Source organism: Chlorocebus sabaeus, chromosome 13, assembly GCF_047675955.1.
Source record: "Chlorocebus sabaeus isolate Y175 chromosome 13, mChlSab1.0.hap1, whole genome shotgun sequence".
Taxonomy (NCBI): Eukaryota; Metazoa; Chordata; class Mammalia; order Primates; family Cercopithecidae; genus Chlorocebus; species Chlorocebus sabaeus.
The window spans coordinates 84,133,797-84,160,179 of NC_132916.1; positions in this window are offsets into that span (position 1 = coordinate 84,133,797).

Genomic DNA, 26,383 nt, shown 5'->3' on the forward strand with positions numbered 1-26,383 from the left:
AAATTGTGGAGTTATAAAACGAGGTTGCAACAATACCAGCTTTTAGGCTGACAAAGGTTTTCTAAAAAATATATTAGTTTCTTAAATCATGCTAAAAAATATTGAGCTATACACGTTGTTACAATACTACTAGCTTCATGATTGTCCACTTATTTACCTTTACAGAGATCTTTATTTTTTCATACATCTTGAAGTTCTTTCTAGTGTTCTTTCATTTCAACCTGCAGGGGTTTCTTTAGCATTTCTTGTAGAGCAGTGTAATTGGAACAAACTCCTTAAGATTTTGTTTATTTGGGAACACGTACAATTCTCCCTCACTTTTAAAGAACAGTTTTACTGTTCTTCAGCACTTGAAATATATTGGTCAACTGCCTTTTGGCCTACAAAGTTTCAAATGAGAAATCTGATGAGAATGACATTGAGGATTTCTTGTAATGTGACAAATTACTTCTTTCTTGTTGCTTTCAAAATGCTCTTTTTGTCTATGGCTTTCAACAGATTATAAGTAATGTGTCTGGGTGGTACTCTTTGAGCTTATCCTACTTATTGTTAAGCTTGTTGGCTGTTTTATTCATGTCTTTTATAAAATTTGGGAAGTTTGGGGGCAATATTTTTTAAAATAGTTTCTTGTCATCTTTTCCTCTCTCTTCTTGTGGGAGTACCATACGCATATATTGGCTCACTTAATGGTGTTCTACAAGTCCCCCAGACTGTTTAGTTTTCCTCAATTTCCTTTCTTTCTCTTTCTAAGTCTCAATAATTTTCATGGTCTTGTTTTTAAGTTCACTAATTCTTCTCCCTGCTCAAATCTGCAGTTTTCAGTTCTAAAATTTCTCTTTAGCATTTTTAGGTTTTCTATTTCTTTATTGATATTGCTATTTTGTTCATATAGTCTTGACTTTTTCCACGTATTTCTTTAGTTCTTTAAACCTCTTTAAGACAGTTGGTTTAAAGTCTTTGTCTAGTAGATCTGTCATCAGGTTTTTTCAGGGTCAGTTTCTGTTGGATTATTATTTGTTTTTCTCTTTAAATGGGTCATACTTTGCTGTTTCTTGTTTTGTTTTGTAATTTTTGTAATTGAAAACTGAACATTTGAATCTAATAATCTGTTAACTGTGGAGATCAGATTTCCCCCCTTCCTAGGGTTTGCTGTTTTTTGTTTTGTGGATTTTCGTTTTTGTTTTTTGTTGTTGTTGTTGTTGTTGTTCCTGTTTATTTGATTGTTGTAGGCTTTCTCTGTGCCAAGCACTAGCTTGAGATGTAAACAGTTCTTCTCAGGTCTTTCGTGAGCCTGTCCCCTCCCCAGGCATGTGCAGTAGTTTTCTGATTTCCCTGTATATACCGTGACCTTTGATTTTCGTAATATTCAGTGTCTGGCTGTTGAAAAGGAAAAAGAGAAAAATAAAGGAGAAAAAGATATATATTAGCCCTTTAAATCTCCCAGAAATCACTTCAACCAGACAGGGAAGGACTGGCAAGAATAGGGGGAGGTGCAACAATGATATCTGTTACCTATTTGCTTCTGTGTGATCAGAAGCAGCTGTCAGTGATCAGATCACAGATTTCAGATATTATGAAGACAGTGTCGCTTTTTCCCACTCATTGCTCCTATAAGCTGTGTAGAAGCTGCTTCAGGAACACATTCATAGGTACTTGCCAAGCAGCTGAGGGGTGGAAGATGGTTAAGTACTACTGTTTTAATACCTAAAATTGTCCAAAATTAGCCACAATTTACTGTTGAAGTCCTCCCCTGAAACTTTCTCTTGAAGTAGCAAGCCTTCAATAGACTCTGGAGTTCCAAAATGGTTACATCAGACAGATTCTTTGAGTTCAATTACTGTCTAGTGTACAGATAGATTCCTAATACCATCTACTCCACTATCTTCCCAGAATCCAGATATTATTTTTTAAATGAATAGGTACAATTAATTACAGAAAAAGACTAGAGAGAATGAAGATAAGCCAAATAACACAAACAGAAAAAAACGTTAATCTGGAATGTCTAAGAGTTGACCACCTCAAAATAAAACTCCTACTTAATGTTGACATGCTAACACACCAGAGATATGAAAAATTAGGCTATCTTTCAGGTTCGTTAATATACTTTTTATTATGATAAAGGGAAAATAGTCCTTTTATTGGCCTTTCAAAAAACTTTACTCCAAAGTGAATGAAAATTACAGTGCAACCTTTCAGGTAATAACAATATCTACATAAACCTTCCATTTCATGTAATTTGTATAATCCTTACCCACACTGAAGAATGTGTTTTATTTGATGGTGGCAAGGATCACCAGAAAATGAAAATTACCAGCATCTTAGGTTGTATTTTCAACTCAGATTATAAGATTTACTGTATGCCATCTGATTTTTAGTTTTTTTCCCCACAAAGTAATTGGTTTGCGTTTGGGATTTTTGAACTGCTATCACCCTCTGTACAATCAGAAAAGTTGGAAAAGATGAAATGAATGAATAACGGGATGCTCAGTCTTTCTTGTGGACTAATGTTCTCAGACAAATAATCCTCTCATCATTATTTGCTCACCTGACTCCCTAAATGAATCATTTTTATTCCAGAATAGCAATCTGACTCTCTTCTTTTTGAAGATCTGAATAAAGGTGCACTTTCCTTTAATTTTACTCTTGATTTATTTTCAAACATATTTCAAAATTTTGATAGCAGTTTAATACCTGTATTAGTCTGTTCTTGAATGGCTACAAAGAAATATCTGAGACTGGGTAATTTCTAAAAAAGAGGTTTAATTAGCTCGTGGTTCTGCAGGCTATGCAGGAAGCATGATGCTGGCATCTACTTAGCTTCTATGGAGGCCCCAGAAAGCTTAAAATCATGGTGGAAAGTGAAGGGGGTGCAGCCATGTCACTTGGCAAAAGCAGGATCAAGAGAGAAAATGTGGGGGAAAGTGTCACACACTTTTAAATGACCAGATCTGTTATGAACTCAGAGAGAGAGTTCGCTTATCACCACGGAGATGGCCCAAACCATTAACGAGGGTCTGTCCCCATGATCCAAAAACCTCCCATCAGGTCCCATCTTCAACAATGGGGATTACATTTCAACACGAGATTTGGGCAGGGACATGTATCTAAACTATATCAATATCACTGGCATCATTGTAAGCTTGAGGCATACTTTTTAATCCATCTGGGAGAGAAAATTTTGGCTTAAAACCATGAAAATACAAAATACAGCAATACCTTTTTGGGGTAAAAGACATGTTTTATTTGTTGCTTTTGTTGTTGTTGTTGTTTTGAGATGGAGTATCACTCTGTCACCAAGCTGGAGTGCTGTGGCACAATCTCGGCTCACTGCAACCTCTGCCTCCTGGGTTCAAGCGATTCTCCTGTCTCTGCCTCCCAAGTAGCTGGGATTACAGGCATGCACCAACACCCCCAGCTATTTTTTGTATTTTTAGTAGAGATGGAGTTTCACCATGTTGGCCAGGATGCTCTTGACCTCCTGAACTCGTGATCCGCCCACCTTGGCCTCCCAAAGTGCTGGGATTACAGGCGTGAGACACCACGCCCCGATGAAAGATAAACGTTTTAATGTCTCACTTTATTGTCAAAACATTGACACCAGAGCTTTAAATACAATATAACATAGTTTTCAGAACCCTCAGCTAAAGGCAACAATAGGAGGATTAAAACCTCCCATTAGATCAGAGGGTAAGTATGGATGAGTGAAACTACAGATCAGCCTCAGTCTTTGAGTAAAAAACTTAAAAGGAAGCCATGTTCCTAGGGTTAGGAGGAAATAGGGTCAGAGCCTATTTCAGCCAGGGACAGCATAAGGGAACTCTAGTATTATTGTCAGTAGTCCTGTCAGGGAGAAATTAGCGTTGGTTGATCCCTAGGAAGATTAGGGATCAGTAAATACCAACCAGTGATATTTACTGAAGAATTCATTGTAAGGCAAGAATCCAATTCCTCTGAGATAATGTTTAATGTAGAATGCAAGTCACAAGGGAACTGGAGAAGAAATCTTTCTTCTTTCCTTTTCTCTTTCCCTTCTTTTCTTCCTTCCTTCCTTTATTTATACATATTTTTCAGCAAACAAATACTGAATATCTATGGTATTGGCACCTATGCTGAGTTCTCAAATGTATAACACACATTTCCTACTGCTTACCTTCATCAGCGCTTCTCTGTCTGTAATTCTGGGGTACCCCTCAGTCTGCCTGCAGGCTCAGTAGGCATCTGAGGGGGTGGTGTGGCAACAATTCTCATTCTTTTTATCACCTGGTTTTTGAATCCCTTTTCTTGTTTGGAAAATTCCACGCTTTATGTGTTGTAAAGGAGTAGAGATCACAGGAGGCAGTTTAGACACATGCAAGTGATGCAGGAATGGGTAACATAAGGGATCAGTAACTGGTATCTAGTCTTGAGGGAATCGGCAGTGAGGGGTGGTGTTAGGTCCCAGTAACATAAAAACGCTACAGCCTTCACAGGACTGTGAGGTGAGAAATATGAGACAAATTCCTGCTTCTCTAGTCCCCTCCAAGAGATTCTGAATTACCCACCATCTAGTAACACATAGTTTTTACTTAGCCAGACCTGGTTTCCGATGCTTGCAACTAAGCACTCAGAGTCAGTGCTAAAATTTACCTGAAGTTCAAAACTCAACTCAATATTGTCTGAGTGAAATGTAGATAATAAGCTGCTCCAGAGGATGCAACGTGAACTAATAAGTGTAGCTTAACTGGTAGGGAGTGAGTAGAGATGGGGACTTCTAGAGCCGAAACCATTTGGAAATATAATTAACAAGGCTGGCAACTTCAATAATAACACAACAGCCATTAAACTCTAACTTAGGTGATTAACAGCTGTGCTAGTGTGTGTGTACGTTAGCTCATTGTTTCTAAAGTTATCTCAGGCCATTTGCTAAAATTAAAATTTCCCAGGTTTTAATCCAGACCCATTCTATCAAAATTTGAAAGAAGCTGTTGAGGTATCTGTACTTCTTCTAAGTATTCCAGGTAATTCCAATATTCAGGAAAATGTTAGAAATAGTGTATTATTTGTTCAAACATCACACAATCTGCAAATATCATGACTTGCATTTTACAGTTGAGGACACAGCTTCAGTGAAATTACTGATTCAGAAACACAAATAACTGAGCGGCAAATGCACACTATGGAGTCAAGTTTGTCTGAATCTGATTTTTCTCCTTATGATGTCATAATAAAACTAATCAAAGACTTTTGATAGATTCTTACAAAAAAAAAAAGGAAAGAAAGAAAAAAAAATCCAGACAGACTTGGGTTTAACCTCAGTTCTTTTTTTTTTTCACACACCACCTCGCCCGGCTAATTTTTTGTATTTTTAGTAGAGACGGGGTTTCACTGTGTTAGCCAGGATGGTCTTGATCTCCTGACCTCGTGATCTGCCCGCCGCGGCCTCCCAAAGTGCTGGGATTACAGGCGTGAGTTAACCTCAGTTCTACAATTACTACCTATATAATGTAAAGCTATTTAACTTTCAGAGCTTCAGTGTCCCCATTTGGAAATAAAGGATCATAATAGGTAATTCTCTGGTGTATGACCTAAAACAAAATTTGTAAAATACAGTGCATGTTTCTTCCTTCTCTCTTCCACTCTTTACTCAAGTTTACATTCCGTAATTTCAAGGAAGAGTATGTTAGTCATTTACTAAACCCATCTTTCTCCCTCTTGTGTGCACAGATAAACTACATTTCTCAACCTCTACTTGCTATGGCCAGGCTCCTGAGTTCTGGCAGATTCCTGGCCTGACCCAGAGCACTCACTGACTCTTTCTTTTCTCTTCCCGTCCAGTGATTGAATACAGAGGACAATAGAGCCAAAGCTGGAAAGAGTCAGGTCCCTGAATATGACCACACTGAGTAATGGTTAGGCTACAAATGAATAAGACAGTCGCTATTGTGTTACATTATTGAGATATTTATACATATATATTACCCAGTTAACCTGATTAATACAGAGAGAAAATGCAAGTTCACATATGTTATGTAATTTTAAAATTTTGTTTGGTTAATTGTGATTAAGATTGCAATTTGATCAATCATACAATAATTAAAATTATTTGGGGTCTCTTTGTAACATGGCCAAAGGCACTACCCTGTAAATTCAGCTCTGTTCAAGATGTGGACCCATCTTAACATGAGACACAGAAAATTTATGGGTCACTTCTTGTGCGTTCAGAAACAGTCTCACTGTTATTCTTGCAAAAACTTAATATTACACTTCCTGGATCTTGGAACTACTCTTCACAACTCAGACTTCTGAACTGGACCTTTATTAGGGACTTTTCATCATAACCTCCCCCACTACTTCTACCTATTACCTATTCTTGCTTTGTTAAAGACATTGGGGCCAGCCTCCTGGTTACCAAGGATCTAGATGGAGCCTTCTGATGTGATATTTATTACCCACCTGTCCTTGAGTCCTCTTATTTCTTCTAGTTTGAAAACATCTGTTTCCCCAGTATCACATGTGGGCTCTGGTTTCAGCCACTTGCTGAACATTCAAATGCCTGTAGTCTCAACAGAGATACTAAGTACCCCTTTCCATAAGCATGAGCTGATGGAGTAAGTTGCTAGTCTGACAAACTGGCAAATGGGGGTACCCATCTTCTGGTCCCAAGCTTCCTGTTTACCTAGGAACCTGGTTCCCCAACTCCTGTGTCTGGGACTCTGCAGCATTCCAGACTCTAGATTTTTTAGAAACGAAAGGTGTACTCCTGAGCTCCAGTCTTGGACACTAGATTGCCTCCATTTATTTATTTTTATTTGTTTTCCTAATCAAAATTCTTCTCTTTTGCCACCTGATCACATTTTGAAAGCTAGTTATAATTTCCTAGGTCCCAGCTGGCAAGTATGCAGGTAGAATATTCTGACCTTGCCTTCTGGAAGCTACTCTAATTGGGAAGAAAAGTTATAAATTCATGAAACCCACTAAGCAGAGTGATATCAAGGTAAGCATATAGAGTCTGACATGATAGAACATACCTTCTGGATTGGTCTGATAAGCACTAGGACACCCTTGTAAGTAAGTTCTGGAGAAGTCAAGGATCATGTGAAACAATGTCATTTGCGTACCTTGAATAAAACTAACACTGAATAATGTAGTTTATAAAATATAACTTATTTTTAGTAGATTACATGCACTGTTGATTATAATGATTCCAGATAATCTACATGTTCTGACTAGGATGTTTCTCAACTGACTGACACCACTCCTTTCTAGCTCCTTACAAATGCTTTGCTGACTCCTAGGTAGTGGTAGAAGTGGTGAGGGGGGCGGGGGGCAGGGTGTGTGACTTCTTTCCAAACATCACGGCCCTAGAACGTAGAGAATTTTTTTCCCTGATTTTCACTTTACCTGTGTTTCTGAAGTCACTCTATCTGCTTAAGTAGCACAACACTGAGAATAGGTTTAAAATTCAAGCAAATGAGACCCTGTTAAAGCATCGCAAGGTACAGACTCTGACACATTAGAAGTCCCAGTTTCATATCTGAATGGAATCCAATTACACTGATGAAAGGGAGTCTCTTTCAATACCCTCTTCCAATCTTCTTTAAGTCTTCCCTCTTTCAGTGGGCTCTTCCCTACCTCTGACTCTTAGGAATGGTGCATGCTATGTGACTCACCTCTTATCACAGCCAGATCCTGGGAACCAGGAGTCAAAAGAAGCCCCAGTACTTTAGCTCAAACTGTTTTTAGCTTCTGCCACTCAAACCATTCTTACTGACATCCTCTACAATCTGCACCTAAATAATCTCAAAGCACTCCTCTCTATCCTGATGGGAGCTTCTGACTTCTAAGTCTCTAGAAGGCGTTTTAACTTACTTAAAATTTGCTCCATCTTTCTCACTCTGTCTTTTACCAAGATCACTTACCAGCAGGGATCAAATTCTAGGACCATTCTCAGCCACATGAAATTCAAATTATCATTGGGCTTTTGTTTCTTCTGAGATAAGCCCTAGCATAACTACCACTTTGTTCAGCAATTTAATTAAAGATCAAGACCTCTATCCAGATGTAAATGATTTTCGGAAGAATTCTTTTTGGTCATAGTCTAGTTCTTATTTGTTAAGTGTTGAAATCCATACATAGCACCCCCCATACCCTCAAACATTAAAGTTAAGTATCACTGCAGTTATGTAAGATTTGCAAGTAATAGATGTCATCTTTCTGCTTAATACTATGCAAATCTGAATCAGATAAGTTCGGAATTTCCCCAGAATACAGGAGATATAACAAGAATTGAGGAGAACTCTTTAACCTTAACTTTAGTGGTAAGAAAAAGTACTTAAATGTTCAGATGTGTAAAACCGCCTCAAAATAACCTTTTATGTTCCTGCTTTCTGCAGAAATATTTCCTAAAGCTTAGTAGAGCTAGGTAGAAATGGGCTCTGGATTAATTTTGACCTTCTGTGGCAATGCATTTCCAAGACCAAGAATTTATGTGTGCAGAATATTAAATGTCAAATGCAAATATGAAAATGGAGCTACACAGTTGCTGATAGTCCCTAATTGATATTGAGCAGACTATTCCCTTTAAATGTTAATGAAACTGTTGTAATTACTAAATGACCAAAACAGCTCAGAAGCCAGGGTTCACAGCTGTAAACCATTACTTGTAAATTACTGGCACAGGCCCGCATTAGCAGATGGCTCAGCCCATGGAAGAAAACTTCCTCAAGATGCTTTTCTTCCAGGCCTGGGCTCAGGAGCAAATTAGATGAGCATATTAGAGAGGGCCAGAGTGCCTGTTTGGACATGTCACTGGAGATAAGCACCTCCTTTGATCTTCTTATTTTTTTTTTTTCATTACATTCTTTACAGAAAGTGCTGAATATCAGAGAACACAAAGAAAAGAGAAAGAGAAACTGACAGAGCCTATAAATGTTGCACAAAGGTTCAGATATATACAGTTCTGCCGGCTTTTTAAGGAGTAGTGTTTCCTATATCCTGAGGCAGATGGACATGTTGGGATGGAGGTAAATACTGAAAGGGCAGAGGTGTGGGGGTGTGTGTGCGTGCGTGCGTGCGTGCGTGCATGCATGCGTATATGTGTGTGTGAGAGAGACAGAGAGAGAGAGAAAGGGAAAAGAAAGAGAGAGATGGTGATAACAAGCCAGTGGCAGAAAAGCAATTAGAAGAAAAACAGGGCATTTGAATGGTCTTAGAAGCCTCAAGACAGAGAACGTCTATAAAGCTGTGTAAGCAAAACTATGCAGTAGAAGCAAGAGATGTCTTTATTAGAGAAGGCCTGTGGCTCTTCACAGCTTTGTTCTGTAAATTCCATGCCAGCTTTGCAAACTCTCTAAGGTTATTAACTTTAGTGAAGATTTTTTTAAAGAGTTGGGTGCAGCCTAACTTTTCATTAATGTAAATGAAAGATTAATTAAGACATCTGCCTAGACCAGGAGGAAGGAGGAGTTTATCTTGTGACGTACACTACAACCTATCCTAAAAATGAAACAATGGCGTTTTCCCTGCCAGGAGTCACTCTGTAGAGAACATGTTTAAAGGATAAGATGTTTACAATCAAGCCAGAGAGTACAGGGAATATCCACCTTCTGAACAGTTTGAATCCCAAAGCGATACAGAAAGCATTTGTTAGTATTTCAAAATGTATCTTCATAGAAAAAAAATGTGATATCTGTTTCTATGTTTAGAGAAAATATCAAATAAATCTAAAGAATCTCACTTGATGGTAGCACAAGGGACAAAATGTAGAGATACAGGTTGTGGGCTAGGATATGGGTCAGACTCACTGTGAAATAATCAGATATAAAAAATTGAAACATAATTTGAGAATTTTGTCCAGATAATGCATAATGCTTGACTTTCCAGGATATTTATGTTTTATGTCTAAAAACCTATAAGACCAGAATAATCAGTGTTAAAATTGACCCATAAAATCAGGAATGAATTATTAAAGTGCTAATAGAATATCTTGAGTCTGGATCCTAGGCTTAGGAGGAACTGCAATGCAAGAAAAAGCATGATAAAAAGATTTGAATTCTTTTCTCTGGGCCCAGAACCTATTTGTGCAATATTTTGAGTTACGGATATTGGCCTTTAGTATTCCACCACTTTTCTGTCTTTCTTCATGATCCTCATTCACAGGGACCATGGAAACAATTTACTCCCAATGCCTTGTCTGCCAGTGCCTCTGACCTTCCATCCAGTCTTGCTCAACGTGATCATCTCCTTCTTTTTTCCTTCCTGACTTCCTTTCTTTTCTCAGGGGAGATGATCTTCAGATAGGTATTAGAAGAATGCAAGCAAGCGTGTAAGCAATTTAATCTAATTCATAATGAGAACTGGTCAGTCAATTCTTAACTCTTCCAGACATGGAAAGTATTTTTCGAAGTGAGTTATTATTCAAGTGTGGTGGTGTAGCCTGCAAGGAATTGCATTCATAAACCTGGCCCTGACACTTACTACACATGTGATCCTAAGCACGTTACTCAACTTACCTTCATGCTTCAGTTTCATCATCCATAAATTGAGGTACTAGTAGTATCTACTCACAGGATTAATTTGAAGAGTCTGAAATACTAAATACACTCTCTGACAGACATTAAGAGCTTAATAAATGTAATCCAAATGGTTTTTGAATTGGCCAATTTTGGATAGCTTTACATAGTGAAAGTAAGAGTCTCAATCATGAAAAATAATATTTTCCATCAGGAAAACTAATAAAAATAACTCATTTCCTGGTTTTGATAATTCAGTTATACAAAAAGTTACCATTGTGGAAGCTGGGTTATGGGTCAAGGAAACATTTCTGTATTATTTTTGCAACTTCTTGCATGTCTATGGCAAAATAAAAAGTAAAAAATAATAAATCAACACAGTCCTCTTTTGTCCCAAAGCCAATTTCATCAAGTTATTTTTTATATTGATAGTTATTTTTCTCTTTTGCTTTTGAACCATGAATTTTGAAAGCTCTCAGATTATTTGTGGCAATTCCCACGTCCATAGCTATAATACAAAGAGTGGTTCCAAAGAAGGGGTGTGTGGGGGGGGGGGGCAGGCGGTGTGGGTGTGTGCACATGCATGCATGTGCATGCTGAAGAAAAAGTAATGTGGTATATTTGTATTGATGTGAAAGGGATATCCATCTGTACTTATTTTAATGTGTCATTTCTGCAGATACTTGGGAAAAGAGAGGCTATCATGGTATGCTCTCAGAATCTGAATGACTGTAACTTACAACGTTTTGACAGCTAGCATAATGCAAGCATGAAAGTGTGCTTGGATATTTTGAGATCATGGACCTTTCTGAGACTTTAATGAAAGCTATGGACTCTTCCAAAGGAAGTGTGTTAAAACAAATTCAAGCAAATAATGAGCACAATTCGTTTGTATTTGCTAGTAATCATAATAGACATGAGAATGACACAATATGAGACATATGATAATAAATAAGGTAAACCTTGTCCCGTCCAAGTGAGAGATGGTATAGTAAAGAGATATTATAATCCAACATGACTGGTACTATTTCCTGGGAGAACAGTGTGCTCTCACATAAGAGGAGCATGTAACTCATGCTTGAAAGAATCGAGAAAGACTTTCCAGTGGAAATGGCTCTAAGTTAAGACTTGAAGCAAAAGTACAGGCATTAACCAGTTGGTGAAAGAGGAGTTTAATTTTAAAATATAATGGATCATTTGAAGATGTGGTTGTAAGAGAAAGCTCAGAAAAGCTAGAATATGGCACATGATGATGACAGGAATAATAGATGAAACTTGAAAGGAGAACAGGGGCCTCGTTCAGTACCTTGTAAGCCCCATTAAAATATGGTCTATTGAAGAACTCTGGAGAGTCTTTGCAGGATTTTAAGTAGAGTTAGATTTGCATTCTAGAAAGCTCACTTTAAGTTCTGTGGAATATGGACTAGAGGAGCAAAACTGAATGAGGGAAAGCAGCAATATGCCAATTGTGGCATCACAAGAAAAAGATGACTGTGTTGTATTCTGGGCAAGGAACATAAAGAGAAGTGATCGAATTTGTAAGATTTTTGTAAGAGGTAGATTAGATATGATTTTTATTTGAATGTAAGAAGGATGAGAGAGGAAAGTTGGAAGTTACTCTAAGATGTCTATGCTAAGCCACTGGATGGCTGCTGGTGCCACTCACTCATATACACACCAGAGAAGAAAGAAAAGTTTAAAAAGAAATAAATTTAAAAGTCTTGGGTTTGTTGAATGTTAATATCTATAGCCTATCAAAATATCCAGTGGAACATTAAGATATGCAGCTCTGCTATTTACAATAGCAATGACATGGAATCAACCCAATGCCTATCAATAATAGATTGGATAAATAAAATGTGGTACACATACCCCATGGAAAACTATGTAGCCATAAAAAGGAATAAGACCATGTCCTTCGCAGGGACATGGATGGAGCTGGAAGCAATTATCCGCGGCAAATTTACACAGGAACAGAAAACCAAACACTGCATGTCTATGGGAGCTGAACGATGAGAACACATGGAACACATGGACCCAGGGAGGGAAACAACACACATTGGGGCCTGTGGGTGGTAGTGGGAGTATGAGGGAAGGAAGAGCATCAGAAAAAATACCTAAGGTATGCTGGGCTTAATACCTAGCTGATGGTTGATAGGTGCAGCAAACCACCATGTCACACATTTACCTATGTAACAAGCCTGTTGCACATGTATCCCGGAATGTAAAATAAAATAAAATAAAATAAAATAAAATAAAATAAGTACCCCAAATGCAGTGCAGGACTCTGGATTCAATTCTGGAACAGAGAAAGGACATTTGTGAGAAAAAAATGGTGCAATCTAGAGTCTTTATATATAGATAATGGTATTGTATCAATGCTAATTTCTTAGTTTTGACGAATGCACCATGGTTATGTAAGATATTAGCATTATGGGAAGCTGGGTAAAGGATAGATGGTGACTTTCTGCACTCTTTGTAATGTTTTTGTAAATCTAAAATGATTCCAAAATAAAAGGTGTATTTAAGAAATGGGGGGAAAAGATATGCAGCTCTGGGCCTTGGAGAGAGATACCAAAATTAGTAGCATTTGAAAATAATTAAAGCCTCAGCAGTAAATGATACAATACAGAAAGAGTGACAGAACCTTCATGAATTCATGAGAATAAATGCTAAATTGCTGTAACATAAAGACCCTGTAATACCTTGACTCAGAGGACAAAGAAGTTTCATTTTTTCTTCCTTAACAGTCCCAAGGTGAAGATACTCAGCTGGTAGGATCGCTCAACTCTACTCAGGCTTTTAGGGACGGTTATATTTGGGTGATCTGCAATCCCATAGGTGTCATCGCTAGCACAGTTAAAGCTAGAGTACTGCCTTTGTATTCTTGTCATTTATACCTATCAATTGTAACTGGAGAGACAGAATAAAAAAGAGTATATCTACAGGTGCATATTAGTTCACAGGTATGGTAGTAGAAGTTAAGGAAACTTCTCTCTGTGAAGGAACAAAATCAAAGTCATCTGTTTGCGATCAAGAGGGGCATGGAAGGGTTATACAAATGTGCAAAGAAGTTTGGATTGTCTCCAAGCTTCCATGGATAATGAGAAATAAAGCTTTCTGGAAAAAGTGAATGGTCCAGCCTGCTGTTCATTCTGGAGTGCCTAGCTAGGTTTATCAATCATCTCTTTATACCTTTTGTACCAAACTAGTCAATTGCAAAGTGGTAAAGACACAACATGAAAAAAACATCTTTACAAAGATTTATGTCTTTCTTGCTCTGATCTATTTATACATATAGTTAAAGGCCCATTCTAAAAAATTAAAACAGATCAAAATTCTGTAGATATGACAAAGTAAATTCTGCCCCAAATAAAATGTCAGCAAAAAGCTATATTCAGTTTTTAAAAACCCCATGCATGTTATCTTTAACATCTCATTTTGATTTTTTATGGTTTATGTGGCTTCATGTACTAATAACCTCGTTTACAAAGAAATATAAGTGGAATCAATATTTTCACAAATGGTTTTGCCAGGTGTGATAGTCAGGGTTCTCTATAGAGAAAGAACCGACAGTATATATGTAGATAAAGATATATGACAGAGAATTAATTAGGGAAATTAGCCCACATGGAGGTTGAGAAGCCCCATGACAGGCCATCTGAGACTGGAAACCCTGGGATATGGGTAGTATGGCTCAGTCCAAGTCCCAGAGCCTCAGAACCAGGGAAGCAGATGGTGTAATTCTCAGTCCCAGGCTGAAAGGCTTAGAACCTGGGGGCTGTTGGTACAAGTTCCATCATCCAAAGGAGCCTGGGATTCTGATATCTAAGGGCAGGAGAAGAAGGGTTTCCCACCTTCAGGACAGAGGGAGACAGAGAGAGAGAGAGAGATTGAGAATTCTCCTTTTCTCTGCCTTTTTTTTGTATCTAGGCTGATTGGATGGTGCCCATCCACATTGAGGGCAGATCTTCCCCAACTCAGTACACAAACTCAATGCCATTATCTTGTGGAGACACCCTCACAAACACACCCAGATATAATGATTTGACAGCTATCTAAGTATCCCTTAAGCAGTCACCTTAACACCTAAAAGTAGCAATCACACCATGTACATTGTCATACACCTTGTCAAGTAACAATTGAATTATCTGAAACTCCTTGACTTGAAATCCTGACATGGCAAGTCCTTTGTCCTGAAGGCATTGAGGTCAAAGTCTACCACAGTGCTGTTCTTTTCATCAGCAACAAGAAGATCCCAGAAAATAATCACAACTCCAGATTTCAATATTTAAATTGTTGGAGCAGAAGTAATGCTGGGAAAGACTCTTTTTTTTCCTGAGGTCTGTAGATTTTTTTTCCCACAGATAATTTGGCAAAGCTCTATCATTCTCAACACAGGCTAAGAACATGGTTTTTTGTTTGTTTGTTTTTTTGTTTGTTTTTTTGGTTTTTTTTTTCCATTTATAAATTTGCAATAGTTGCCTAATTTTAGTCTTTGTTTCAAAACCCATAATTTGGATGCAATAATTCACGGTTTATTGCAGTGGCAGTTTGAGGTAGGGGTGGTATATTTGTTTTGTTTTTCACAGCATTTGTAATTCAAGGCTTTGTTTTAAATTAATTACCTCATTTATATTGTCAAAAATATCCTTCCCTTAGCCAAAGTACAGATGAACTCATCCTTGTCAGGTAGTTTTGAGTGAATTTTCCTCTATATCACTTCATCTTCCAAAACATAAAAAGGAAGAGCAAGAAAGACGGAGGAAAAAGATAAAACTGTTTTTTAAAATGTAATCGAGCACTAGAAGTCTTGTTTTTGGAATGCGTAGTCAAGAAGCTCATATTCTGCTTCCATCTCTTGACAAAACATACTGAAAAGAGTGATTTAAATCCTTGGCTTTGATAAAGTTGCTTTTCCATGGTGGTGGACGAAGCTTTGTTCAGAAGTGCTGGCACCATTTCCTATGAAATTGCATGCCGGGGTAGAAGGCAGTGAGTCATTATGACATGTGGAGTGCCTTTCTTCAAGAAAGCAGCCAAACCAGATGTGTTGCCAAGCATCACAGGTGCTCCACCTGTTCATAGAACACCAAGATTTGTCTTCCAGTGGACGCTTTCCCTGGCAAAGAAACTTTTTGCCATTTCAAAGACACTGACATCCTTTCCAGGTTCCAAAATGAGCTCCCAAAGCACAAATTCTTCTTAGATGGCAACGGTGTGCACACGATAGGAGCAAACTAGGATTTGTCTTCACTAAGGGACATCTATATTTTTGTCCATTTGCATTCAGAATTCAAATGACACAGCTGCCAATTCTTTCAAGACTTGCTTTAAAATAGTGAAAAACATATCAGGACTTCTAGAATGGATGACATTTGTTAACAAAGGCAATTTTCTTTGTTAACTCAAAGGCACAAAAGAGGTTAAGTGGCTCCACAAAAATTTCTCCAACATGGTGGGTTGCTTGTTTTGGAATGAAATAAATGTCATGTTCTAATATATGATTTCTCTAAGTTCTGTTAAATACGCAATCCTAAAAATTAAGAATTTTTCTCATATAATTGGTTCATATAATCAGCTGTGTTTGCATGACAGAAGGTACATGATACTCCTTCCATTTAATTAAATGTAACCTTGGCTTTTTTTGCCCCTTGATTTTCTGAAATTGATATGAAAGTATAATTAAAGGATATATTGATTCCTTCACCTCCTTTTCCTTTAGTATTTAAATTTAAATTTTTAACCTGACCCAGACCTGAATTCCACAATCTTAATGGCAGGATTTAAAGATATATCAAAAGAAAATATTCTATACTTACAATATGACGATGTTTAGCTAATTTATTTAAAAATAATCACTGCACAAATAGTATGAGCCAGATACTACCCTGTACATAAGAGATAAAGAAATAAACAGGACAGATCCAAACCCATTCCATCACAAAGCTTATAGAGTAATGGGTCACCACTGTATGCTTTCTAAACATGTAATCTTTGCACATCATGCAACTTTATACTTGTTTTGAGCAAAAAAAAAAAAAAATTAATAACATAATTAACAAAATTGAGGCTAAAATAATTTATTTTTTGTAATTTTCAAAATAAGGCAAGCAGATTAAAGAAACATGATTTCTTCATTGATTTATTTCATTATTTTTGTAGCTTCCTAAATGCTTACCTGGACCTTGAGGACCTTACACATCTAGTTTACACAATTCAGGCATGGAAGAAAAATATTAATTGTCGAAAATAGTTATGATATGTTCAAAGTAGAAAAGCAAAGCATGCTGTTTATTCAAAATAATTGAAAGATACAATTTTTTGAACCTAGTCAATATATTTATTTATATTACCTTGTAAGACAGTTTTGCTTTAGGCTACTATATATTTTTCTAGTTTCTAGAGCACATGAAAAACTCCTGACAATCAAATCGTTGTGTTAATTTCTATGATACCAGTTTAAGTATTTATCATCACAAAGTTATCTGTCTTTGGGAAGGTTTATAACCCCATTAGGTTGCTTCAAGTGAATCATTTTTCTTCAGAACTAACCTGAGTTTTCTTCCCTGTATAACTTTGGCAAAAAGCTGTTCTGTTTGCCACCTTCAAATTGTGGATGCCCTTTTGTTGTGCTGCAAAAATAAATAAAGAAAAAGATAAATGCAATTAAGCTTGTAGGACAATGGTCTCTAATTAGGAAGCAGGAAGATATAAAACAAAGGATTGTTAGAAAACATCTGTGGTTTTGTCTGTCCAGTGCAACAATTCACCAAATGCACACCACATTTCCACCAATTTGTTCCAGCAATTTCCTTGTCCCATTATTAACTAAATGGTTCCAAAGAAAGCTGCCATCTTCTTAGAGGTTCAGAAACCCTCTTCATGATGATTATTACCAGTAGAGTCAGCACTAACTCAGGCAGAACCAATAAGAACCTTTCTCTGGGATTTGTGAACCTGAGAAAATATGGAATAACTTTTACTTCCTCTTTGGTTTCAGATAATTAGGAAATTTAAGTTTGAAGGCTGCCAGTAACATTGTGTGCAGCTGTTATGGGAGAAGTCAGCAGAAAGACAGAAGCAGAGTAAAGAGGGGGCTATTTATCCCTGAGCCCTTGTTACAACTCTGTCCTTACCTTGGTTTTGTTAGCCAATAAATTACCCTCATTTGCTAGAGGTAGTTCAAGGTACATGTATGTAACTGGCAGCAAAAGTAATCTTGATCATATAATGGTTCATTGATTTTTAGTTTGTAAAGTTGGTCAGATACATTGTCACTAATAAATTAATTGTATCAATAAAATAAGTCTACTTTATCATTAATTTGGTACTAGTATCTTTAATAGACGATAAGTCTATTTTAGAAGATTAAATGTCATTATCTTTTAAAATGTCATTTACATTATTTATATTGGTAATAATAGTAATTAGTGGCTTAATAGAGTATGGGGAATTAGAAAAAAAGAGATGTTTAAACAAAAATCCTCAAACAACTTTGATGGGAAAGAGGAGAAAATATAATGTTTAAATCTAAAAATTGTTTTTAAGCTAAGTATAGGAGTGACATAATTTTTAACATAAATTATGTGTTTACATATAATTAAGTATTAATTTTCTTAATGTGATTATGAAGTAATGAGATCTATAAGGCCTGAACATCTAAGTTTCAGTGTTCTTTTTAAACATATCTTTTGACAAAGGAATATTGATGTTACAGATACTTTTTATCACATGGAGTATTCCTTCTCATTTTGAGACTGTGTACAAGCTGAGAAAATATTTTTTTACATTATTAAGAAAATTATGAAACTCTAAATTGCAACATTTCTTTTTCCTCCATGTATAATGAGAGAAAGGGGGTTACTTTCAAGACACCACACAATTCCTTTTTGAAGAAAATTAAAATAGAAGAATGTAATTTGGTGATATTTTTCATGAGCAGATGAGCTCCTCTGAGTGGAGCCTCTTAGTCTAGGGTGAGAAAATGTCAGTGAAACTATTCTGCATATGGAAAGAACAGCTACTTGGGAGTTGGAAGGTGATTAAGTAGTCCTACCAACAGAAAGTGGAAGAATCCTCAGATGGTGTTGAGTGAGTATTTGAGGTTGATGAAACGAAATCAGAGTGATAATGAGAGAGAAGCAACTTTTGTAGGACCTTGTCATACAATTCTCTTTAATGTACAGGTGAATCCTGGGCATCTTATTAAAATGTACATTCTGGTTCGGTAGGTCTTTGTTGGAGCCTGAGGTTCTGAATTGTACAAGCTCACAGGTGATGGACCATACTTTAAATAATAATATTGTAAAGCATAAAAGGACTCTGTTGTGGAATGCAAAGCTATTAGATACTTTGAAGCAGAGGCTAGAGATGATCTGACTATGCATTTCAAAGATCATGCTGTTCATTCTTAATGATAGACTAAGATTGATTAAGACGTTATTGAAAAAAATTAGATGAGAGATGATGGTGACTTACAGCAATGGAGACAGTCAGAAATGTTGTCTCTGGATATATTTTGAAACCAGAAATGACAGCATTTGCTAAGAGAACAAATTTGAGGAGTGAAATAAATAGGAGAGTCTGAGAATACTTCTGTGTCTTTTGTCCTGAAACACTCAAAAGTAGAATTGGTCTTTGTCGAAATGGCAATGACTATTGAAGATGGAGAGAAGGGGATGAGGAACTCGGTTTTCACATGCTAGATTTGACTTCCTTATTAGAGATTTCCGTGGAGATATGAGGGAGGCAGTTTGATACAGGAGTCAGGGCAGAGATTATGATTGGAAATACAAAATAGGGAATCATTACTATTAACATAGTAGTCAATAGGATAACACTAAATGAAGTCACTGAATGAGTGAGTAGAGAAAGAAGAGAAAAGATGTCCAAGGACTGCAAAGACTGAGTCCACAAATGCTCCAATGCTTAGAGAATGAACAAAGGAAAAAAACAGAGGAGGAGTCAGGAATGTTGAAGACAACCAGGATACTGTAGTGCATGGTAGCAAAGGAAAGACGGAATATAAAAGAAGAAAGTGATCTACAAGGTTGAATACTGATGATAAATCAAGTAACATGTATACTAAAAATGATTATTGGATTTAGCAAAAGAAAGATCATTAGTGACCTTGACCAGAGTAGTTTCCATGGAGTGCTGGGCAAAAACCTGAATGTAATAAATTTAAGAGAAAATAAAAGTAACAACATTAATGAGAGTGCAGTGTTGATACTTTTTGAGGTATATGTGGCATGTGAGAATTAGTGTAGTATCTCAAAGGGAATAGAAGGGTCTGTTTTTCATTTTTGCTACGACTTTTGCATTACAGATTTATTTTTAATGTACATAAACAGAAAGAGAATAGTGTAATGTATCCACGGGCACCGATTACCCAGTTTCGCATTGTTTCAATATTTTGACAACTTTGTTAAGACACAGATTTTAACTGTGGAAAAACAATAACAATGTTTACATGCTAGTGAGAAGACTGAGAAGAGAAGAAAAAACTGATAATGTAGCAGAGATAGGGAAAATACTAGAGAGTTTTCCTTAAGTAGACAGGAATAGATGGAGTCTAGAGCACTAGAGGAAGAGTCGGCCTTCCCTGGGAGCGTGAACAGCAAAATAATCATTTTGCGAACACAATCCACATTTAAGTTCTCCTCTGTGTGCTTGAATTTTCTAAACGAAAGAGTAAAAAATCCAGCATCTGTGAATCAGAATGAAACTAAAAGTGATGAAAACTTGAGAACAAGATATGATAGTGTCTTCTAGGAAAGTGAGAGAATGAATAGACAGGAAATACAGCACTACTACAGGCAACATTATAGACCCACTTATGTGAGCCTTTAAAGTGAGGCCAGTTAGCATGAGAGTGTTTTTCTTTTCTTTTTTTTTTTTCTTTCCAGTCACATTCAGCTGTGATTGGTGCAGGTTCAGAGTTGGTGGACAATTGGCTTAACTAAGAATGAAGTTCAAAAAAGCAAGCACAATAAAACAAGAAGGTGAGTGGTGTGAGAACTAAGCAAGGGAGAGGTTATCGTGAAGGACATAAAATCTAAGTTGAATAAAGAGAGATACAAGGGTCTGATAGAGGTGGGTTATTGAGAGACAGGAATTTTTGCAATACCTTTATTGTGTGAAATATTTATAGAAATTGAAACTCTCTGGCTTTGAAAAGAAGGCTACAAAATAACGTGACAATAATTTTCAAAGGTCCTTATGATTTGCACTTTAAGATAGTAGAAACACAACCTCCTGTGATTTTTTCGTATTTTATTTATTCCTTCTTAAAATGACAAGAGAAAAAAAAACACATCAACTCAAAGGTTTGGGGGATTTTCTTTTTAATATTGTTCAATATTGTAAATTATAAAAAGATATTGCTTTACATAATAAACTCAGCATATTCAACCTTGTCAGCTGGTTTTCTGAAGTCCCTCTAGTAAGCTGACATCACTCAAAAAAAAAAAAAGGGGGGGGGGGAACAAAAACAGGATTTTCTTTTTCACAAATATCCTAGGAGGCCTCTCCAGCTTTCTTGTTTTTTCAAAAAATCCTTCTTCACAGTCTTATGTGGTTAAAAAAATAAAGCTCTAGAGTAAGACTTCCTGAGCCTATACTATTGCTTAGCCACCAAAGCAGAGTTGTATCATGTTGACAAGATACTTAACAAATTTAATCTTCTTCCTAGATATGAAATATGGTTAAGGGTATCAAGGGCATAGGGTCATCGTCCATAGGCTAATTGTATACATTCAGTAAGAATCCAAATGAAGTCCACAGTACAGTGTCTGGCATATAGTGAGAGATCAATGCATGTGGTTTTGTTTTTCTTTATTTTGTTAATTTGCTGTCCTTGTTGGTGTTACAGTTGCTGAACTCTCATCTGCCTAAATACCCACCCCTGGCATGTCACTAACCTTGTTCAAGTGTCCCTCCTGCCAGAAGATGATCTCTGGCCCATCAGTCAGATCTGGAAACCCTATTTCTGTACTCCATTAGGACGACATATTCTCCCTCAGTCATTATTTTTATGTACTCATTACTCTTCTATGACGATTAAAGATTTTTGCTGGAAGAGATTATGCATGATATCTTCTTTATATTGCCACCACTAGCAGAGAGTCGGCTCATAGGTGCTTAATACATTTTGAATGAATACGTGTGAATGGAGTTTGAATTTAAGGTGAGAACATTTCATGGTATGCGCTATTTATAGTTAAGGGGCAGAAGTGCATTCATTTGACTTGGTATTAATCATTGCTGCTAAATATCATTTGACTGTCCTTTAAATCTCTGGAGGTTTGTTGTTGTTTTTGCGTTTTTGTTTTTGCTCTGCCTTGTTTTGTTGTCTAAACCTGTGGCAAAGGTTTCCTCTGAGGTGATGGCAAAGCCTGGGCTGGCCCTCTGGTCCATCAGCTATTTCTGTATGTATTTATGTATTTATTTATTATTTATGAGGGGCTACCACTGTTCAGCTTTTTAACTTCTTGCTCTCAATCTTTCCAACTTAGATCACTCAAACATCTCAGCACCACATTTTTAAAAATCATGAACATTTGCCTTCCTGTGACAGTGTCTACCACCACAGAGCACAAGGATTGTTTTCCAACTCTGCTCCTTTTGATTTAGGAATTCTAAGAGTTGCCTGGGAGGTTACCATTAGGAGAAACCATCAATTACAAGAGCTCCTCTTGCATCTATTACATGCATTGAAAATTTGAGGAAGACTCTTTTGAAGAAAGACCAATAGCTACAAGAATATTTGAAAAGCATTTCTTCACACTATTTTCAATGTCAAGTAATATATACCTATATATTTAAAATGTTTATTAACATTTAAACATTTAAAACATTGGTATTAAAACACCAATAATGTATTTCACCTTCCACCCGCATTGTTCCTTAGAGCTACACAATTTCCAAATAGTTGCATTAATGGTTTTCATAATTGAAAACACAATTTTGAGATGTTTAGCAATGCATTTTTAAAAATGTTTTGTCAATAATTTGAATTTAATTATATTTTTCCATGAGTAAATACAGAGATGTATATACACACACACACACGAGGCATATAAGCAAATATATTTTACATACATAGTGAATACACAAGGGTGCTGCTAACTAAAAATGCATTAGAGAGATTATAAACATGAAAGTTGAATTAAAAGTGTATTTTATTGATATATTTAATCTTTTTGAGGCAGTCATCACACACAAAACTTACATGAGCAAAGTAACTCTAGTTGTAGATTTAAAGGTTTTGTTAAAGCTAATTTGAAATCTCAGTAATTAAGTTATGCAGAAAACTTTGCCATATTACATTTTAAAACAAGTTGAGACATAAATCAAGGCAATTTATTACTGTAGATACAATCATGGGCCCCTTCCTGTAGGTCATTCAACCATCAAAATGGCATATTGAATTTATATGAAACTGAAGTAGTTAAGATTTTAGAATGTGGCCAATGGCTCCTATCTTATTTAACTACCCTGGAGCTCATAATGCTTTTGACCTCTCCCATCCTCTTGACATGTTTTTCTCCCACTGTATCTTTGACATTCTCTCTCGTAGTCTTCTTTTCTGCTTCTCTGCCAAGTATGTTCAGTCTATTTTTCATGCTTCTCTTTTATGTATTCATAAAATGCTGAAATTCTTGAGCTTTTTCAATATACTTGATCATGCTTGAATATTTTCTTCATTTCCATGATTGAAACAACTACTATGTATATTTACAACTCATACATTATTAAAGTATTTCAAACCTAGCTACCTACATTTGATTTCAACTTGCCTAGACCACAGATGGAAATTTGCTCACCAAATTCTTTTTCCTTTCCTACTGGACATCTAGGTAGACAAAACTTCCCAGTCTCCTCAAAGTCAGGTATGAATACAACACTGATTTCTGACCAGTGGAATATGTTTTGATGTCATATGTGCCTCATTCAGGTTTGATCCATAAAAACGTCTTACCTATATACTCTTGGACTCTTTAAATATCTTAACATTATCTCCACCTACACACTCTTTCTTCATCCACCAGCTACGTGGAATATATTCTAAGGATACAAAGGAGGGTCAGGGACACAGGCTGGAAAGAGTCTTGGTGCTTGACTGACTGCATTGAACATACACACCTCCATACATACTCATCATTAGATTGGGATATTAATGAAATAGAAACTTTTATTGTGTTAAGCCACTAAAGTGGTTCCAATAGTTAGCCTACCCTAACACAAAGCTCCAATTCACTATGTCTGATGCTGAACTGTTTTTTGAAACTAGCTTCCCTTCCTACTTTTTCTCCTATTCGGATTTCTAAGAATAGCACAGAAGACATATTATCCTTACTAGAATCTTCATGGCTCATTATTCTCTCCCCACCACCCACTCCACTTTCATCATCTCACTAATTTTGTAGTATTATTTACAGAGGTCTACAATCTCTCAGACCTCTGTGCCCTACTCATACAACATGATCCTGATGCCTACAATACCTTCCACTATTTATTAGCCCCACCCCAGTGAAGCTTGGGAACTACAACTCAAACTCAAGTTTGACTCAGAAGTCATCATCTGTGGGAAGCTAAAACTCCTAGCCAGGTGATATACCTCTGTTCTGTAATTCCATATTGTCCTGTGCTTGCTGCTATCATAGCAATTATCATCTTATATATGTTTGTCTTTATCTTAGACTGAGTTCTTTGGATATAAGAATGTATTTTAAATTTGTAGCTTTAGCAATAAGGATAGGGCTTGATGCCTATATACATTCAGTAAGTGTATGCTGAATAAATGGTTAATATGATAATTGCAGCAGAGATGTGTCAATTTGGTTCAACAAACATGTGTTGACATATACATAGTACTAGGTGCTTTGGATACTAAAATAGATAACATGAACCTTGACCTTACAGTTTACATGTAATAGTCTAATACAGAAAAAATATTATATTTCTGTAAGAGTAAATTTTAATTACAGTTTTGTTTACAGGTTAGAAGTTGTACCTGCGGATTTACATACCTTCGATAGCACTGGCTCTGGTGCTTAATAAGAACAATAAATTTCTCTAATGTTAAATCAATGTGGCACTAGTCTTACTGAATCTCGCTTCAATGTTTCTTAAGCCCAATGTGTTTCACTATTCCCCCTGCTACTGCCTTTATTCATACTCTACTCATTTCTCATTTACATTGTTTCCCGATACTTTTAGCCTAGACTTCCCTTTAGAATTTCCTCAATGACTTGCTACCTGAATACCTGCATCTGAGTTCTCCTCTTATACAAAACTCAACATGGCTTTGAACTCAACAGTTTTTCTCCCTCATTTCCCTACATCTGCCTTTCTCTTCTCCTTGCATTCCCACTTTTAGTAAACATCATCAATTACTGCTGATCCCACCAGCCAGAAACATGGAAACTTTGTCAATCTGTCCCTTAAGTAGATCTCAAATATGTTTCCTGTTCTTTATTCTTTCACCACTTGAGTTAATTGTTGCCTAAACTGATGCAATAGTTCAGTAATATTTACTTACATAATTCACTTCTCTATACCAATACACTACCTATAGTTTCTAAGAGTGATGTTTGTAATATTCAAATCTGACTGTACTCCACTATGAATCCTTTCCCCACAGAGTAAAGCCCCAGATCCTCAGCTCCACATCTTCCAGATGTTCAGTTCTCCTCATGCCATCCTCTCACTCTCCTGTATACTCTGACTGTATCAATGGTTTGATTCTGACTATATCAATGCTGACTGAATATGCAAGCACATTCTTACGTTTGTACAACCTCTTCTGATTATAACACCTTCTTTCTTTTAACTCTAACTCACCCTTCCAGAATCTTAAGGTATCATCAGTCCAAGATGGAACAGAATGGGACACCAAAGAATGTTTCCTTTCTCTTGAAGTCTTTTAGTAGTTGCTGAAAGATCATGCTACCTACAGTATGTCCTTGATTTCAACAATTGGCAGAACTTACTAAGCTCTCAGTATACAGTAGTAGTAACAATCATTATTAATAATTTATTAGTATTTACTAAGAAATTGTTTCTATGTCCAGAATTCAGTTTTTAAACATCCAGCTGAGATTAACCGCAATCAGTAAACAGGGCAGTTGGTATTTGAGGGCAATATAAAGTGATTTTTAACATGATGATTAAAACACATATCCTCCATCTCCATCAGCTTGGATGGATACAGGTAAAAGAAATTTTCCCCAGCATAGCCTGTAAACATTGATCCTACTCAAAATTCCGGAAATAGATTTGTTCTGGGTCACAGAAGAGATAAGAAGCTGAAAAGGAGAAAATACAGTAGCAAGTAAACACTAACAGAATGAGGTCATCAGGGTCCTTCAATATCCCAAGAGCTCATGTAAAATCAGTTCATCTCAACAGAGATGTAGGGACCCCCAGCAAGATAAAATATATAAAATATTCAGAGACAGATCTTTGTAAATTTGGCAGGTAGATAGGTTGTATAGGTTGTACATTCTTTAAAAATGATGTCATTGGTTAGCCTGTCTCAGTGTCTTGGTGACAGGAAGGAAGACAGTTTACTTGCCTATGTAAAGAAAAGAATGGAGCAGAGTGTATATTGAATATATCATGTTACTTTATAATCAAAGCATTTTTGTGTTGCTTATACTTTTATTCTTAATATCTTTGTATCAAGGTGTTCATTGTATATGCCAGTCCATTTAATTTTCTTAACATTTTGTAACATTAATACTCAATGATGCAATGACTATAGTCCTGAGAAAGCAGTGTATCAACAAAATCACATTTTTACTTTCACTTCTGCCATAACATTACTGATGCTTAATCTTGATTTCTAAGAGATTTTAATTGGAAGTGATTCCCACATGTCACTT